We start from the raw sequence: 20,701 nt of genomic DNA, 5'->3' as shown, positions 1-20,701 counted from the left end.
AGTCCCCCAATGAGCAGCTCCGTGGTCTGAAAGGGCGGGGAAACAGCCCAATGAGCATCACAGCAGAGGAGCCAATCAGTTGGCAGCTAGAAGTTGCTGGGGCTGCTGTGAGCCAATCATCAGCTGGCAGCTGGAAGTTTGCTGGCAGCTGGAAGTTTGCTGGGGCCCCTTCGGCTGCCGCTCTCAACAGTAGTTGGACACCATACCCTTATTCATTTTTATTCATACCTTTATTCATTATTTTTTTTTAATGTGGTGCTGAAGATCGAACCCAGGGCCTTGCACATGTTAGGCAAGTGCTCTACTGCTAAGCCACAATGCCAGCCCAAAACAGGGAAGGGTTTAAAGTGAGTCATATGAATACAATTGTTTTTGCAATTTTGAGATGCATGCCTGAATCATATATCTTAAATATATAACATTTAGGCAAATGTGCCATTGATAATTAAACACATAAGTCATAATATATATAAATATACATAAATATACATATTCATATATAATTCTTGTTAAATAGGTTTAGGTGTAGGGGTGTGTTTAGGGTTAATATTAAATTATGGGTTGGGTTAGGGTCAGGGATAGGAAATGAATATGTATATTGGGAAATGAAAATTCATAATTATATATGTTTGAAAATATGCATGAAAACATAAATAAACATATATGTTTTGAAATATGGAATAGTTTAAAGTGAATCATATGAATACACCTTTTTGTAATTTGGAAATGCATGCCTAAATCATAAAAAAGGATATATAATGATATATAAGAAATATAGATGATTATATATATGACAATATATATATAAATATTCACACTATTATATAGGCTTATGTTTAAATAGGCTTTAACAGGTATAGGGGACTGTTAAGTTAGTATTAAATTAGGGATGTGTTAGGGTTAGGGTTAGGGAATAAATATGTATTTCCTAAAATATGAATACTCATAAGAATATATGTGTGAAATGATGCATGAAAACATACAAAAAATATATTTTGAAATAGGGAAGGGTTTAAAGTGTGTCATATGAATACACATTTCGCTATTTGTAGATGCATGCCTAAATGTGCAAATATACTATTGATAATTGAATATATATCAAAATACACATAAATATTTATATTAATATGCCTTGACCTGCACAGCTGAACCTGAGGTACTGGCAAGGGGTGATAGATGATTAAGGAAAACACACACAGGTAAATACAAATCTGGGATCAGGTGGGACACTGTTCTCTGCTGGAGGAATAGTGACTAAAGTGCTCAGCAAGTTTATATATATAGGGTCTCATTTTCAAGAAGTAAAGGACTACAGACACATTGTTTTTGTGTACTACAAAGTTACAGGACTAGAAAGATTCTTTTAACTATTTCAGTGTTGCAATGTTTGGAGGAGCTTCCTGCCGCACTCAGGATGCCCACTGTCTTAAGTTAAGCAGGCAGGCTTGGCGTGAAAGTTGTTGGTGAAACATAGCTGCCTTGTCATGCTCAGCATTTGTCTCTCCCCAGAAGCTGTGTGCCTGAGATCAAGGTCAAGACTGATAAGACTCTTGCTCAGAGCCTCTTCCAGAGAGGCATCACCATAGCAACTGAGCATCCTATACCCTTGCACAGAAACATTCCCAGGCAGCAGGCATGCCACAGCCATGAAGCAATCAGGGACCCCCAAATCTCAGTCACCCCACTCCACATTAATATATATGCTTTTATGTAAAATTAGGTTTAGGTACAGGGGTAAGTTTATGATTAGTAATAAATTTCCTGTAGAATTAGGAAATGAATATGTATATCAGGAAATAAGAATATCCATAAGAATGTATGCATGAAAATATGTAAGAAAAAAAATATATATATATATATATGAAAAAGATACACTCATACATTGCTGGTGGGACTGCAAATTGGTGCAGCCAATATGGAAAGCAGTATGGAGATTCCTTGGAAATCTGGGAATAGAGCCACCATTTGACCCAGCTATCCCTCTCCTCGGACTATACCCAAAGTACATAAAAACAGCATACTACCGGGACACAGCCACATCAATGTTTATAGCAACACAATTCACAATAGCTAAACTGTGGTGCCAACCTAGATGCCCTTCAGTGGATGAATGGATAAAAAAAGGTGGCATATATACACAATGGAATATTACTCAGCAATAAAAGAGAATAAAATCATGACATTTGCAGGTAAATGGATGGCATTGGAGAAGATTATGCTAAGTGAAGTTAGCCAATTCCCAAAAAAACAAAGGCCAAATGTTTACTTTGATATAAGGAGGCTGACTCATAATGGTGTAGGAAGGGAGAACATGGGAGGAATAGATGAATTCTAGATAGGGAAGTGGGGAGGGAGAAAAAGGAGAAGGCAGGGGAGTAGCAAGGATGGTGGAATGTGATGGACATCATTATCCAAAGTACATGTAAGTAGACACGAATTGGGTGTCAAGCTACTTTAAATGCAAACAGAGATATGAAAAATTTTGGTATATATATGTCATAAGAATTGTAATGCAAAAAAATAGTACATCTATAAAGACATGAAATGGCGTGAACATACTTTTTTACAAAGATATGGAAAATTGTGCTCTATAGGTGTAATAAGAATTTTAATGCATTCCGTTGTTGTGTATTTAAAAAAATAAAATCAATTAAATAAAAAAAAAGAAAACACATGTTATATGTCTTGAAATACAGAAGAATTTAAAGTGAGTCATATGAATACACATTTTTAAATTTGTGGATAAATGCCTAAATCATATATATGTATATATTATAATATATATGCAAATATATCATTTATGATTGATTATGTAAATCAAAATACATATAAATATTTATATTAATATATATGATTTTATGTTAAGTTAGATTTAAGTATAGGGATATGTTTAGGGTTAGTATTAAATTGTGTGCTGGGTAGGAGCTAGTGTTATGAAATGAATATATATCAGGAAGTATGAATATTCATAAGAATGTACCTATGAATGTATGTAGGAAAACATATACAAATATATATGTAATCAATTAAGAAAGGGTTTAAAGTGAGTAATATGAGTATAATTATTTTAAATTTAGAGAGGCATGCCTAAATCTTATATATAAATATATAATAATATATATGCAAATATACAATTGATGATTGAGTATATAAGTTAAAATACACATAAATATTCATAGTAATATGTATTATTTTATGTTAAAATAGGTTTAGGTATGGGATAATGTTAAGTTTAAGATTCAATATTTTGTAGGATTAGGGATAGGGTTAGGGAATAAATATGTATATAGGGAAACATGAATAATCACTATTACATGTGTATAAAATTATATATGAAATAATATATTAATATATGTGTTTTGAAATATGAATGGGTTTAAAGTGAGTCATATGAATACACTCATTTTAAAACTTAGAGATCCATGAATAATCATATATATGAATATATAAAAATGTATATTTAAATATGCCATTGAAAATTAAATGTATAATTCAAAATCCACATATATATTCTTATTTATATATGTTAAATGTTAAATAGTATTTTGGTAAATGGATAATGTTAGGGTTAGTATTAAATTTTATGTTGGGTTAGTGTTATGGTTAGAAAATGAATAACTGGATGTGAGGGCCATCTGGCTGCGACATCTGTCACCCCATTGATCGCCAGGGTTGATTCGGCTGATCTGGCTAGCTAGGCGGGTGTCCCCTTCCTCCCTCACCGCTCCATGTGCGTCCCTCCCGAAGCTGCGCGCTCTGTGGAAGAGGACGACCTTCCCCAATAGAGGAGGACCGTTCTTCGGTCAAGGGTATACGAGTAGCTGCGCTCCCCTGCTAGAACCTCCAAACAAGCTCTCAAGAAAATGAATAACTGTAAATATGCATAGCAATAGGTATGTTTTCATATTAAATTAGGTTTAGTTACTACTAAGGTTAGTAGTAAATTATGGGTAGGGGTTGGGTTAGAGTTACAGAATTAATATGTATACCAGGAAACATTAATATTCATAAGAATGTATGTGTGAAAATAGGTATGAAAGCATAAATATATATGATTTGAAAAAGACATGGTTTAATATGAGTCATATAAATACATGTTTTTTAATTTGTGCATTCATGTATAAATAATATGTATGAATATATAATATTTGCAAATATACCCTTGATAATGAAATATATATGTCAAAATATACATAAATATTCATATTAATATATATGGTTTTATACTAAATGATTTAGGTATAAGGCTATGGTTATGATTAGTATTAAATTTTTTGTAGGTTTAGGGTCAGTGTTAGGGAATCAAAAAGTGTAATGGGAAACATGAATATTCATAAGAATGTACCCATAAATATATGTATAAAAACATATATGTTTTGAAATAGAAAAGGGTTTAAGGGGCTAGGGCTGGGACTCAGTGATAGAGTGCTTGCTTAGCAAGTGTGAGGCACTGAGTTCGATTCTCAGCACCACATACAAATAAATGAATAAAATAAAGGTCCATCAACATCTAAAAACAAATTTAAAAAAAAAAGAAAAGGTTTAAAATGAGTCAAATTAAAGGAGTAAGGATTTATTTTGGCTCAAGGTTTCAGAGGTTTCAGTCCATGGTCACTTGGCCAATCACTTTAGGCCTATAGTGAAGCAAACATATAGTAGGGATCATATGATAGAGCAGTGAGAGAGAGAAATGGAGGGGAAAAGGGAGGAAGGGGCCAGCTGGAGACAAGATACAGTTCCAAAGGGCACACTCCAACTCCCTTCAACTATGTTTACCTCATACAGTTTCTACCAGCTCCCAATAATCCATTCAGCTATGTATAAATCCCTTAGTGGATTAATCTACTGATGAGGTTAGAGCCCCCATGACCCAATCCCTTCCCAAAAGCCTCACCTCTGAACATTGCTGCACTGGACTCAAAGCCTTCAACATATGAGCCTTTGGGGACATTCCAGATCTAAACCATAATAATTTTTATTATTTTTTTAATTTGTTCTTTTTAGATATACATGTCAGTAGAGTGTTTTTTGACATATAATACATACATGGAGTATAACTTCCCATTGTTGTTGTTGTACATGATGTGGAGTTATACTGGTGGTGTATTCCTATAGGAACATAAGAAAGTTATGTCTGATTTATTCTACTGTATTTCCTATTCCCATCCCCCTAAAAGGTAACATTCTTATCTTTCATATTAAATTTTGTGAGTCAAGAACTATGTATTTAAATATATTATTTAAAGTCAATAAGGCAACCACAAGAAAATAAAAAAACAAAGAGTATAAGCAATAAAAATCCAGAGGTAGGGGATGGGATGCATGTAGATCAGTGGTTGGAGTGCTTGCCTGGGTTGGATTCCCAACATTACAAAAAAAAAAAAAAAATTCCAGAGGTGGAGGGGTAGGCAGATTTTGACAAATTTTTAATCTTTCTTAGTGGAAAATCAATAGATTCATGTAAATCAGATAAAACTTGAAGAGGAGAAACATGGTATTAAACTAAAAGCATAAATTGTTGACAGGTGATTTATGGGAAATGATTATCAACTGAGAGGAGAGGGTTGGGCAAAATAGGGAAATTTTGTCATATTAAGCTTGTTTTATTCTAACTTTTATATTATGTGCATGTAATACTTTTCTAACAAAATATTAGATTAATTAAAAACAAATAAGATTATTTTTAACACATTACACTGCCTCGTTCATATTTATAAGATGCAGTTAATAAAGAACTCATTTAAAAATGTGCCGATGGGCACTACTAGATCTTTACTTTTTTTTTTTTCACTTTTTAAAATTGGTGCATTATACTTGTATGTAATGGTGTAGATCTTCACTTTCTCAATTCATTAGTAATCCCTTTCCACTATATAATTATCTGCTAAAAATACTCAAACTGAATTTTGTTTTTAAATGTCAGCTTTCTACGGATGAACAATTTACACAAGAAAAAACACTTAGAAAATAACTGGACAGAAAAACTAACAAAAATTAACAAGATTGACAGAGCAATATTAATAAGCATGCAGTATTTCAGAAAAGGAAATCAGTGAGTTAAAAAAAATCATGTCCTTTGATCCAGTAAAATTACTTTTTTAAAAATATATTTTTTTCTAGTTGTCAGCAAAACATGTGGTGCTGAGGATCGAACCCAGTGCTTCATACATGCTATGTGAGTGCTCTACCACTGAGCCACACCCCCAGACTCCAATAAAATTATTTTTAAGAATACATTCTAGCCGGATCTGGTGGCACACGCCTGTAATCCCAGCGGCTTGGGAGGCTGAGGAAGGAGGAATGGGAGTTCAAAGCCAGCCTCAGCAAAAGTGAGACACTAAGCAACTCAGTAGACCCTGTTTCTAAATTAACAAATATATATATGGCTGGGGATGTGGCTCAGTGGTCTAGTACCCCTGAGTTCAATCCCTGTACACCCCCCCCCAAAAAAGAATATATTCTAATACTTCGTTAGGATAAGTCACAGTTCCTATTTGTTATCTATCAATATCTATAACATGATAAATGTCATGAAATTTAAATGTTATATAGCAGATATTCAGACTCTGATATAAGAAAGTATAAGAGACTATGGTCATTAACCACACAGCCTTAACACACTCTTGGCAGGGTCAATTCCTTCAGGGATCAGGGAAATTCTTTCATCTCTCTCATTCTTCTCCTTTGCAAAATGTTTATTTATTCTTTGAATAGTAATTATTGTCCAAGGAATCCATTCTCTTCAACTCTTAGACACCAAATTTCCATTTGACTGTTACTTGAATTCATTTCCACACTCCACATTCCATTTGACTTTTTTTTTTTAATCTTTGGGCTTTTTATTTTTGGTGCAAATATTTTTATTTTTGTGCAAATATTTTTATTTTAATATTGCACTGAATGTTTCTATCTTTAATGTCTATAATTTCTAAGCTATTGAAATTTTTATTACTCAGTAATTCCCCATCTGGGATTCTTTCCTAAGAAATGATCAGAAACTTGGACACCTGGAAAAGGATCATACTTAAATTGGGGTCAGGAGGCAGGGAGTGAGGAAAGTGGGATGACAAAAGATAGAGGGTGGGACCGGGGCTATGGTGGCACTACACAAAAATAAACAAAATGAAGGTATTGTGGGGGGAGAAAGAGAGAGAGAGAGAGAGAGAGAGGATTTCTCTTTCTAATGTATAAATTTTACATTATTTGATGAGTACTTTTATTTCTTTCAATTGTTAAACATAGTTTAAATTATACCATCCCCTCCCTCTTTATAAAGACTAGAGAAATTAAATAATTTAATTATATTTAAAAAAGAACATTGAACAAAAATTAACAGTTTATAAGATATTAATTAGAGGATTGTTTATAATAGTCAAAAGACTTTAAAACCTAAATAGCTAACAAAAAGAATGATTAGCAATATAAAGATAACCTAAGTAAAACAAAGAACTAGGTACCTATCAAATAAAATATTTTCCTTTGAAGAAATATTTTTAAATAGGTGGAAAATGTTATACAGTTAATTAGATCCTTAGGGACATATGCTTAGATTCAGCTATTTGCAGTAATTTTTAAGCCGTTATCTATTGTGTAAAAAACATTATTACAACACTAGTAGAAATTAAAATTAAAGAAATGTTCATACACTCTTGGCATATGACATGCTTAGTTCCAAGCTTTATCCATATGTATGCATAACTTTTAAGTAATTGTAACCTGTCAACTTTCTATTTATGCATTTTCAGAGATGTTTTAGAAGGTATATGCTTAAATTTGACAGGGATTTTTTTAAAAAGTGTTTTCAACCATATTTTATCATTTCACAGTATGGGTTTAAAAATGGAAATGACTGGGGCTGGGGATGTGGCTCAAGAGGTAGCGCGCTCACCTGGCATGCGTGCGTCCCGGGTTCAATCCTCAGCACCACATACAAACAAAGATGTTGTGTCCACTGAAAACTAAAAAAATAAAATATTAAAAATAAATAAATAAATAAAATAAAAATGGAAATGACTGCCATTTTATATATAAAACATCTACATAATAAAATATCAATGAGGGGCTGGGGTTGTGGCTCAGAAGTAGAGCGCTCGCCTAGCATGTGAAAGGCCCTGGGTTCGCTCATCAGCACCACATAAAAATAAATAAATAAAATAAATGTATTGACAACTACAACTAAAAAATAAATACTGAAGAAAAAACAATGAAAATATTTACTGCATTGCTGCTATGTTTTCTCAGATAGTTCCTAAGGAAAATATCATCTACAGCCTTTAGAGAAGGTACATACCTCTCCACTCACAGGCCCAGCAGCTTGACCTGACCTGATAGACATATGCATATTTTTAGCTTTTGTTCTCTGAAGTATAAAATCCTAATGGCTCTTTGGCCAAATCATGAGTAAATTAATTTCTTATTTCACTATCATCTCTTTCTTTTGGTAGCAGAAAGCATCAATAAATGGATGAATAAAATAAGTTTGAGTTCTACTTGCTTAAAACCACAAAATGAATATTTAGGGGAGAAAAGGTTGATTTAAACTGATGATTCAGTATTCAGTATTGCAGATATTGTGAAATCTTACCACCCTTAGACAGATAGAACCAGTTGGGAAACATGTTTTAAGTTTGTTTTCCAGGAAGATTCCAACAGTTTATAGCTGTGGCCAACTAACATTAAATTTTGTCATTTTTGAGAGCAAAAGTTCCTGCCCTCTATTTCTTGATGTTTTTAATTAAAAATCCAAGGGCACTGTTGTCATTATTGTTGAAAATCTTTATTTTTCAGATACTCATGTTATTTATCTTTATCTTAATTAATGTTCTATGAGGAAAATATTGTCATCTTCATTTTACAGATGAAGAAACCATACCTCAAAAAAAGATTGTCACTTGCCCAAGGCCATATAGATTAAAAAGTAGCAAGGTTGGTATTGACCCTAAGTCTATGTGGCCAAAACCTGTACTCCCTCTACACTAATTTAATTTTCACAACCATTTCATAAGGTTATCAGAGCCCAAGGCCAGAGGCTTGACTACAAGGGCCTCAATAGACTGGATTTCTTTTTACCAAAAGAAAGAGATGATAGTGAAATAAGAAATTAATTTACTCATGATTTGGCCAAAGAGCCATTAGGATTTTATACTTCAGAGAACAAAAGCTAAAAATATGCATATGTCTATCAGGTCAGGTCAAGCTGCTGGGCCTGTGAGTGGAGAGGTATGTTGTAATTCTGGTTTTGCAAGGTTCACCCCTTGCCCTGCATGACTCACCTGGGGGCAATTCTTGCTTTCAGCATCAGATTAAGCTAGCAAGGAAAAAGCAAAGTAGTCCTTTAATTTTAAGTGTCCTGTTACATTAACATTATCTGCGCATTAAAGAAGAATTTTGAGAACAGAATTTGAACAAACTTCAAGACTACGGCCCATGTTGGTATTGGTCAGCTTTCCATCACTGTGGCAAAACACCTAAGGTAATCAACTTAAAAAGAAGAAAACTTAATTTAGGCTATGGTTTCAGAGCTTTCAATCCATAATCCTTGGACTTAGTGATTAGGGCCTGTGACTGCATAGTACATCATGGCAGAAATGCCTGCCAGAGTAGGCCTGTTCACCTCATGGCAGATAGGAAGTAGAGAAAGAGGGAGAGGCAGGTGTTCCAAGATCCCCCTTAAGGTTCCCCAAGGACCTAAATTCTTCCAACAAGACCCCATCTCTTAAAGGTTCTACTACTTCCCAATAGCATCACAGTTTGGGGACCATGCTTTTAACACAGCGACCTTTGAGAGACATTTGAGTTCCAAACTACATCAGGTTGGTCCTTCTAAAACTCTGCTCTCAACCTGTATGTTACTAATATTTCTGTATGAATGATTCCTCTCACTTGTTTGGCTATCTAACTTCAAGATTTCAAGACTCCATTTCAATATGTCTATAGATAAAATCAATCAGATGAAGAACACCAGAGTAGTAGAAACATACTTGTAGTTCTACAAAGTTTGGATGGCTCCTTGCTAGGGCCTTGAGAAGACATGCCTCTCCTAGAATCACGGGGTGTCTGGGCAACAGAGATGAAGAGGTTTACCACAGGCTTTGGTCTTGTGCTGAATTATTCTGAGGGACAAGCAAGAAGCAGGAATCAGCTCTGGATGGGTTTTGTTATGAAGCAGAGGCATCTGGAACTCACAGAACAAAACAGAACTGGGAGGTCACTGGAAAAAGAGTAGTGATCACTCAGAAATAAAAGAGGTTGCTTAGTCCCAGGAGCAACATTATTTATAAAACCTTGGCCTTCTCTCATTAGAAACGTTTTTTAAGCTCTGTTAGAAACATGCTAGTCTAAATATCTGGTTCCTTGGAAATTATAATTTTAAAACCTCTTATACGAAACTCTGGGCTTGGGAGTAGAGGCTACTTTTCTAGGTCAAAGTGACCCTTAAGGCTCAGACCTTTCAAACAGAAGTGAGACATTCCTTTCTCATTGGTATGATTTTGAACAGCAAAGTGCCTCCTAGACTATGACAGCATCTTCCAATAGAAATATAACATGAGCCATGCATGCAATTTAAAGGCTTTAAAGCCACATTAAAAATAAATAGAAATGAATGAAATTAATTTTAGTAATATAGTTTAACTCAGTATATCCACTATATTTTTTCAACACAAAATAAATGTAAAAATATTTTAAAAATATGTATGTATATGTACAGGAACAAATATCAGAGATCCAGTACAGCAGATTTCAATTTAGGGCTTTAGATTGATTTTTTTAAATTCTGAGATGTCGTAGACTTAATTAGGGAGAAGATAGAAGGGAAGAGAGATAGGGAAAGGCTAATCAGTCACAAGTTATTGGCTGAAAAGATAATTTTGCTTTGTTTTTGTTGTTGTTGTTCTGGGAATTGAACCCAGGGGCACTCTACTTCACTAGGTTGCTGAGGCTGGCCTTGAACTTGCAATCCTCCACTATCAGCCTCCTCAGTTGCTGAGATTACATCATGAGTGGCATTGCCCTACTCTATTTTGCATTCTTGAATGTGTATTAAAACCTTAAAAAAAAACAAACAAACAGCAGGTGGCACATGGCTATATTCCAAGTGGCTTGGAGGACTTCAAGTTTGAGGACAGCCTCAGCAACTTAGCAAGGCCCAAAGCAACATAATAAGAACTTGTCTCGAGTGAGGGGCTGGGATATAGCTCAGTTGGTAGATTGCTTACCTTGCCTGCTCAAGGCTCTGGGTTCAATCCCCAACACAATTAATAAATAAATGGACTAGGGATGTAGCTATATCCAGCACCAAAATAAAATTCTCCAATTTTTTAGATCCAGTGGACATTTTTCCAACTACTCTCTAGCTATGCTGCTGAGGGCAATGTCCTATGATGGATCATTTCTTTTTTTCTAGGTAGTATCTGTACTGTCTCTAAACCCCTTTATCCCAGAGTTCTTCCAGTCTCAGTAGTTCAGTTTCATATTTTCATTGAAAATATATAGCTCAGTTGGTAGAGTGCTTGCCTCACATGCACAAGGCCCTGGGTTCAATTCCCCAGCACAACACCAAAAAAAAAAAAAAAAGAAAGAAAGAAAGAAAAAGAAAAAAAGAAAGAAAGAAAATACTTATTCTATATTTAGAAAACTTGCAGTTTAAAAAAGTAGATTTATAACTGCAAAAGTAGATTCATATATCCCAGTTGTTTAAAATATACTAAAGACTTTTCCAGTAACTGAATCAAGTACCAGTTTTAAGTTTAAATTTAAGTTATTTGTTTTTCTGGGTTTATTTATTTATTTATTTTTCAGTACTGGGGATTGAATCCAAGACCTGGAACATGCTAGGCAACTACTCTACAAATGAACTACACTCTCATCCCTAAACTTAAATTATTTAAAAGTAAAATTTTAAATCTATTTCCTCAGTCATGCTAGGTATATTTAGATACTCAATAGCCAAATGTGGTTGGTGACAACCATGTTGAACAGCTTAGGTCTATGATTTTAGAGAGGTTCCCTCCTAGATTCTATGGCAAGGCTATGAATTTAAGTTGACATAATTGACATAAGACAGATTAATGGGAGAAAACATATTTAATTATGTATACATGCACAGGACTCCCACAAAATATGAGACTCAAAGAAGGGCCAGAGGGCTGGGGGTATAACTCATTGGTAAAGTACTTGCCTCCCATGCATAAGGCTCTGGGTTCAATCCCCGGTACCACAAACAAACAAAAAAAAGGCTAGAAATTGAAGTGCATATTGCATTGTGAACTATAGGGAAGAGGTTCAGCATCTGGGGACAGAGGGTTGGGTGGCAAATTATGGGACAATAACAGGAGGAAATGTACGGTGCAAAAACATTTCTTACATAGATCAATGTCTCTCAAGTAATAGCGGTTGTCTGGAGCAATCCTCTTCCTGATCGATATTTCATGTGGATTTCCTTTAAAAATGTACATTCCTTTTACAAACGGACAGCTTCTTAGAGCTATACCTAAGTATGCAGTTTTTCAGAATAACCTGCTCACAATATGCCAAAGAAGTTTAGTGGCTCCAGGCATGGTGTCTCACTCCTCTAATATAAGCAGCTCCATGAGGGTGAGGCAGGAAATCACAAGAGGCCAGCCTCAGAAATTTAGTGAGGCCCTAAGGAATGTAGCTCAGTGGTTGAGTACCCCTGGGTTTAATTCCCAGTATCAAAAAAAAAAAAAAAAAAATTGGCACACAGCATTTCACTTAGTCCTATTTTATTGAGCAATCTTATTGGCTATAAAAGCTTGAATATTTTATGTTTAAAAAATTCTATGATTACAAAGAAAAATTATTTTACTATTTAAAATTAGGAAAATATGTAGCATTGTAAAGAACATAAAAAATACCCATTATTATTCACTCTGAATCTAAGAATTAATAAAAAATTCTTTCTTTATCTACTTCCTTTGTGTGATTTCGAGTAGGTCACTTTAAGGCAAGTTTTTTAACCTCTCTATGTCTGAGTTTCTCAACCATAACTACTTCACAGACTTCCTGTAAATAAGTAAAGCACTTACAAAACAGGGTCTGGCACATGGCCAGAGCTTACTATGAGCAATTATTATAATTAGATGTAAATATTTTATTTTTAATAACTAGATTGTGTTGTAGTTTTCTATTCTGCCTTTTAAAAAAAATATACCATTATTTTGACAGCACTTTCCCATCTCATTTATTTTTTTCTTTTGTGAATATTTTAAAGTCTCATGGATACACCTGTTGCTCTAACAGCAGTGGAATCCTATCTTTTTTAATATTTTTTTTAGTTGTAAATGTACACAATCCTCCTTTATTTTATTTATTTATTTTTATGTGGTGCTAAGGATCAAATCCAGTGTTTCACATATGCAAGGCGAGCATTCTACCACTGAGCCACAACCACAACCCAGAATCCTCTTCTTAGAAGAATCATTTGGAGCTCTTTATGGAAGCCACAATTCATCTAGTGAGACTGTATTCATTTTTAAAATATTTAGTCTAGCCCAGTATGATGGCTCATGCCTATAGTCTCAGCCACTTGCTAGGCTGAGATGGGAAGATCTTTTGAGCCAGGAGTTCCAGGCCAGCCCAGACAACATAAGGAGAACCTATCTCAAAAATAAAATAAAATAAAACTCTATGATCTAAAAGACTGAAATTTGTACACAGTTCATAGGTTATTAGTGCTCATTAAAATTGCACTAAACAGATTTTATTATAGTAATTAATAGTAGGCATTCAATAAGTAGTTGTTAATTAGCTGATCAAGTGATCACTTAGAGCCAGGGGAAGCAATGGCACATGCCCGTAATCCCAGTTTCTCAGGAGGCAGAGGCAGGAGAATTGAAAATTCAAGGCCAGCCTGGGCAGCTTTGCAAGAACCTGTCTCAAAATAAAAATTTGAAAAATAATAATAAAGATGCTTGAGGTATATAGTTCAGTAGTAGAATGCTTGCCTAGCGTGTTCAAGGCCCCGGATTTAATTCCTAGTACCATACATACACACACAAAAGTGACTACTCAGATAAGAGAAACATCAAATGGGCTCATCCCAGCTCCTCTGGCTTGATAGAAAATGTTTGCCTATAAGTCTATCATTAGAAGTTCTGAAGCTGAGAACTATATCTTACTCATCTGATTTGCCTCCAAAGCTTAAATATAGCACTTGAACTGAGTAGGGCTCAATGCATGTTGAATAAGCTTTATTGAAAAACCAGCCTCTACCTCAGAGCAAAGCCTGTCCAAGGAAGGGATATGGCATTTGTCCTTGGAAAGACCCACAGAGCACTCCTAGGCAAATTCCCACCCTGCTAAGTTGTTTATCCACAAATAACAGGAGAGTTCTGCTGCGCCAGGTCTCCATGACTCAGTCAGGCTAGGTGAGGATCCATAGCAACCCCCTAGCAGCCACCAATCAGCATGAGACAGGGAAATACCTGGGATGCCAGATGACCCTCCCAGTAGTTTATGGTGGTTGATAACGTGTTGGGAAACCATGTAGTTCAGCATGAACACCCCTCTTGGCTTAAACCAATCAGTTCAAATGAATCCCCCTCTTGTAGTAACCAATCACCCCTACCCAACTTGTTCCCGCCAGTGAATGTGCTAATCATGTTTTAGAGTTGTTATTTGATTTTCCCGTGGTGTGTGATGATTTGCTAAGAGATGCTATGATGTATGTGAGGTCCCTGCCTTCTCCAAAGAATGTATAAAACTGCTGCAAACCCTGGGCTCGAGGCCTCTCAGTGTCACCAGTTGCTGTGTGTGCCTGCGGAGGACTGAGCTAGCTTGCAATAAACACCTCTTTGCTGTTTACATCGATCTTGGTCTCTGGTGGTCTTTTGGGGGTCCCAAACTCGAACATAACACTATGAAAAGACTTAAATGTTAGACAACCCGATATCTAAATTTGGTAACTTCTCTGATTTGAAAACACTTGAAGGTGTTTATTCATTTGTAGGTAAATGAATAAATACAAATTAATGCTACAGTTTGGTTAATTGTGAGTTGTTGGGGTTGTTCCCCCACCTCTACCTGCCAGTCTTTACCATTTTTTAATATAAATACTGCTAACAATTTTGGGGTATATCTTTTCCAGGTTTTTCTACATATAGACACAAATAAATCTATATAATTTAATGAAAAATTAGGTACATATTGTTATATAATATGTCTCCTGTCTTTGTCATTTTTTTCCATATGAATAAGCTCAAATTAATACCATTTTCAAAGGCTTTATAACATTCCACAGCTATACGTCATTTAGTCCTTTTTATTGGTGCATTATAATTGTACATAATAGTGGGATTTATTGTTATATATTCATACATGCAAACAATAGAACAATATAATTTGGAACAATTTCACTCCCCACACTCTACCATTTAACTAATACCTTTTTAGAGAATTTAATATGGCTATAGCAATTGAGACAGAGGAGCCATTTGCCTCACTTCCCAAACTATGTAAATGCATTGAGCTCTTATAATCTAAGCTTCCAAATACCCACAGAAAATGTTAAAAATTTACAAGGCCATTTCTTAAGATTGGCACTATGAAAATTTAACATATAATTGTAAAATAACAGCACTTTACTATTAAATGTCAAACCCAGGGCCTTGTGTATGATAGGCAAACATTCCACCACTGAGCTACATCCACAGGGCCACTATTAAGCATTTTGAAGCAAAATGTCATCTGTATCTACACATTAATATGGTTATTATAATTTTGGTCGATTACAGTTCACCTTTTTCAACAGTGAACAAACACTGTATTTCATTTAACACTATGTCATATGAATGTTTCTATGCTGTGATTTGGCTTTCATGGTTATTATTTTTAGCAATTGCATAATATGCCATCAAAGAGATTATGGTCTTTACTAAACCATTTTCCCATTGTTGACATTTAAATTGCTTTCAGTTTTTCATTGTCAGGAAACTGGAGAACATCTTTAGGCATATGATTTCATGACAATTGGTCAGATATGTCATTTTGGGGCCAAAAAGACTCTGAAGTTTCTATGACTCTTGGTACACATTGTCAAATTGCTTTTGAAAATGGATTACATTAATTTACTATGTCACCAGCTATGTAAAAATAACTCAGCATACACCTGCATTCAATTTTATAACTATGATTTTGACATAATTTCCCTACCATATAGAAAATTATCAACTCACTTAGAGCATTCTTTCTTTAATATAGACATATTCATTTTCCTTGAAATATGTAATGAAATTACATATATTTTTAAGTGGTACTATTACCTCTTTTCCAAAGCTTCTTTCTTGACAAGTTTTTATTTTAGTGTTTCTATGATTATAATAACTGATGATGATTCATTAACTACCAATACTGAGATACATCCTGATTTTAAGTCATTATCATTTTAGGTTAGAGTATTCTGCAATCTGTATACGGGGTAAAAATGGGAGTTCATAACCCACTTGAATCAAAGTGTGAAATATGATATGTCAAGAACTATGTAATGTTTTGAACAACCAACAATAAAAATTAAAAAAAAAATAAATAAGATTGTGCAAAATGTTATAGATCTAATGATAGTTTATCCAGTGGCTGAGGAAAATCTTTCTTGTCGCGACCCCTCGCCGGCAAGGGAAAACACGACACAGGATTCTTCTTTCAGCAGTTTATTCAGGCCTTGAGTCATGTATCATCTTCTAGCGCCCGCACCCGCCACGCCCAAGCACAGCTTAATAAAGCCCCCCGCATCCCAATCCTAAGCCGCCAGGTGGATCTCTCTCATAGGGTGGTAAGGGATTGCGCGCCAACTCTCCATAAAAGGAGTTGTTTATCACAGGCCACAGTGGAAGCCGGCGCCATCTTCTAATGGCGGCCACGGTCTATAAGAATGGCTTACCACACTTTCTCACTGAATAAAAAATAAGGGAGTTACAGAAAAAATAAAAAGATATTATGGTGGTAGAATTCATATCATTCAACATGGCACATAAATCTAATATATAGAAACTGGAAGGAAAGGAACTAAAGCATTTAGTAATTCATATTTCAGTATGGGGTTATTGGTGATTTTGTTGATATCTCTGACTTTATATTCAAGTTGTATTTGGGGAGTGTTTTCCTCATATTTTATAACTGAAAATAAAATAATTTTTAAAAATCTAAAAAAAATAGAGTATATCATAATGCTGCACAGTTAAAATTCTTAAAGAAAGAATAATTATTCTGCAGACCTGTACTCACTAACTTTAAAATGTTTCATTAATTGGGAAGAACTTGTCCTTCTAATAGTATAAAACTCTCAATTAAGTTAACTGTTCTGTATTTGCCAGTTTTATTATATGGTTTAACCTATAAGAGCTTGCCAGGCATGGTGGTGCATGCCTGTAATCCCAGAGGCTTGGGAGGCTGAGACAGGAGGATCATGAGTTCAGAGGCAGCCTCAACAACTAAGTGAGGCTCTAAGCAACTTAGAGAGACCCTGTCTCTAAATAAAATACAAAAAAGGGCTGGGGATGTGTCTTAGTGGTTAAGTGCCCCCAGGTTCAATCCCTGGTACCAAAAATAAATAAATAAATAAAATAAAAATAAATTTTTAAATAACCTAGAAGAACTTAAAAATAACACAGATAATTTCATAGAAACGAAATAATTACTTTTGTTCCTCTATTTCTATCTTATTTATTGAAACTACTAGCCTAGCCACAGCAACCAGATAGATGAAAGAAATTAAAGGAATACAGACAGGAAAAGAAGAACTCAAATTATCACTATTTGTAGATAATATGATTCTATACATAGAAGACCCAAAGCATTCTGCCAGAAATCTCCTAGAATTAATAAATGAATTCAGCAAAGTAGCTGCATATAAAATCAACACCCATAAATCAAAGGCATTTCTGTATATCAGTGACAAATCCACTAAAAGAGAAACTAGGAAAACCACCCCATTTACAGTAGCCTCAAAAAAATAAAATACTTGGGAATAAACTTAATGAAAGAGGTGAAAGACCTCTACGATGAACTACAACATACTAAAGAAAGAAATTAAAGAAGACCTTAGAAGATGGAAAGATCAACCTTATACTTGGATAGGCAGAATTAATATTGTCAAAATGACCATGCTACCAAAAGCACTATACAGAATCAATGCAATCCCAATAAAAATCCCAATGACATTCCTCATAGAAATAGAAAAAGCAGTCATGAAATTCATCTGGAAAAATAAGAGACCCAGAGTAGCAAAAGCAATCCTTAGCAAGAAGAGTGAAGCTGGTGGCATCACTATTCCAGACCTTAAATTATATTACAGAGCAATTGTAACAAAAACAGCATGGTATTGGCACCAAAATAAACCAGTAGACCAATGGTACAGAATAGAGGACATAGAGCCTATTCCACATAACTACAGTTATCTTATATTAGACAAAGTCACCAAAAACATACATTGGAGAAAAGATAGCCTCTTCAACAAATGGTGCGAGAAAACTGGAAATCCACATGTAACAAAATAAAATTAAACATCTATCTCTCACCGTGCACAAAACTCAACTCAAAGTGGATCAAGGACCTAGGAATTAAACCAGAGACACTGTGTCTATTAGAAGAAAAAGTAGGCTCAAATCTCCATCATGTTGGATTAGGCCCCAATTTTCTTAATAAGATTCCTATAGCACAAGAATTAAAACCAAGAATCAATAAATGGGATGGATTCAAACTAAAAAGCTTCTTCTCAGCAAAAGAAACAATCAGTGAGGTGCATAGAGAGCCTACAGAATGGGAGCAAATCTTTACCACAAGCACATCAGATAGAGCACTAATCTCTAGGATATATAAAGTACTAAAAAATATTAACACCAAAAAACAAATAACCCAATCAACAAATGGGCCAAGGACCTGAACAGACACTTCTCAAAACAGGATATACAATCAACCAACAAACATATGAAAAAATTTCAACATTAGAGAAATGCAAATCAAAACTCCTCTAAGATTTTATCTCACTCCAGTCAGAATAGCAGCTATCAAGAATACAAACAACAATAAGTGTTGGCAAGGATGTGGAGGAAAAGGCACAATCATACATTGCTGGTGGGTCTGCAAGTCGTTGCAGCCAATATGGAAAGCAGTATGAAGATTTCTTGGAAAACTGGGAATGGAACCCACCATTTGACCCAGCTATCCCACTTCTCAGTTTATACCCAAAGGACTTAAAAGCAGCATACTACAGGGACACAGCCACATCAATGTTTATAGCAGCACAATTCACAATAGCTAAATTATGGAACCAACCTAGATGCCCTTCAGTAGATGAATGGATAGGGAAACTTTGGTATATATAAACAACGGAACATTACTCAAAACTAAAGGAGAATAAAATCATGGCATTTGCAGGTAAATGGACGAAGTTGGAGAATATAATGCTAAGTGAAGCAAGCCAATCCCCAAAACCAAAGGCTGAATGTTTTCTTTGATATGAGGATGCTGTTTCATAATGGCTATGGCAGGGAGCATGGGAAGAATGGAGGAACTTTAGATAGGGCAGAAGGAAGGGAGGGGGAAAAGGGGTAGGAATGATTGTGGAATGAGTTCAACATCATTACCCTAAGTGCATGTATGAAGACATGAATGGTATGAAAATACTTTGTGTACAATCAGTGACTTGAAAATTTGTGCTCTATATGTGTAATAAGAAATGAATTGCATTCTGCCATCACGTATAACAAATTAGAATAAATACATAATTTAATTTAAAAAAGGAAACTACTAGCCTGATTGATGAATTTGTTTAAATAAATAATTACCCCTAGATAATCACTGTTAGGAAACATTTTCTAAAGACATTATATCAGAAAAGCCTAATTAGTAATTTTGGAAAAATAGTATAAATTTATGATGTTATTTATAAATATATTTTTCCCAATTAAAAATGCTTTAATAAAAATAGCTTTTATCTATACAGAGCTTTAAAAGTTTTCAGAACATCATTGTATCCATCATTTTGATTTCATCCTCAACACAACTCTATTAGATATGTCTAAGATATCATTATTCCCATGCTTTCTATTTAGGAAACTAAGGTTCAGGACAACCATACAGCAATTTGTCAAAAAGAAAAAAAAATAATAAGTGGTATGAGCAGAATAAAATCCAGCTTTTACTCTTGGCCAGGACTTTACATATTTTTTTCAATTTTTTTTTGTAGTTGTAGATGGACAGCATGCCTTTATTTTATTTTATTTTTTTTATGTGGTGCTAATGATGGAACCCAGTGCCTTGTACATTCTGGGCAAACACTCTGCCACTGAGCTACAGTCTCAGCACACTCCCGCCCTTTTTATATTTTTATAATGAAAATGATGAGACTACACATCTGAATCCATCTACCTATCTATATATATGAATTTTTATTTATTGGCAATGAAATTTGTTATATTGTACTAAAATACAATTACACTGATTGTATTAGTCAGCTTATGTGTTGTTGGGACCAAAATATGCAACAAGAACAACTTAGAGGAGAACAGTATTAGAGATAGTAGACTCCATTGCTCTGGGCCCAAGGTGAGGTAGAATGCCATGGGGAAAGGGCACAGCAGAAGGAAGCTGCTTCCCCCATAGCAGCTTTCCATTTTCTTTTAATTTACTCTATTTTATTTTTCTAATTTCTTTTCTTTTTTCTTTTTTTTTTTTTTTTTTTTCCCCA

At 34.6% G+C, this 20,701-nt stretch overlaps 1 long non-coding RNA gene across 1 annotated transcript; it reads right to left on the bottom strand.

Moving 5' to 3' along the window:
• Positions 1 to 3,679: 3,679 nt before the first annotated feature.
• On the bottom strand, positions 3,680 to 9,665 carry LOC125613394. Its single transcript, XR_007343971.1, has 2 exons — positions 9,614 to 9,665; positions 3,680 to 3,854 (listed from the first exon to the last, which is right to left on the bottom strand). It is a non-coding gene; the product is annotated as an uncharacterized LOC125613394 (long non-coding RNA).
• Between the last annotated feature and the right edge of the window lie 11,036 nt (positions 9,666 to 20,701).

This window comes from Marmota marmota, unplaced genomic scaffold (genome assembly GCF_001458135.2).
Source record: "Marmota marmota marmota unplaced genomic scaffold, marMar, whole genome shotgun sequence".
NCBI classification, from domain to species: domain Eukaryota; kingdom Metazoa; phylum Chordata; class Mammalia; order Rodentia; family Sciuridae; genus Marmota; species Marmota marmota.
The sequence above is the reverse complement of the archived record's forward strand: the minus strand, read 5'-3'. Positions and strand labels throughout refer to the sequence as shown.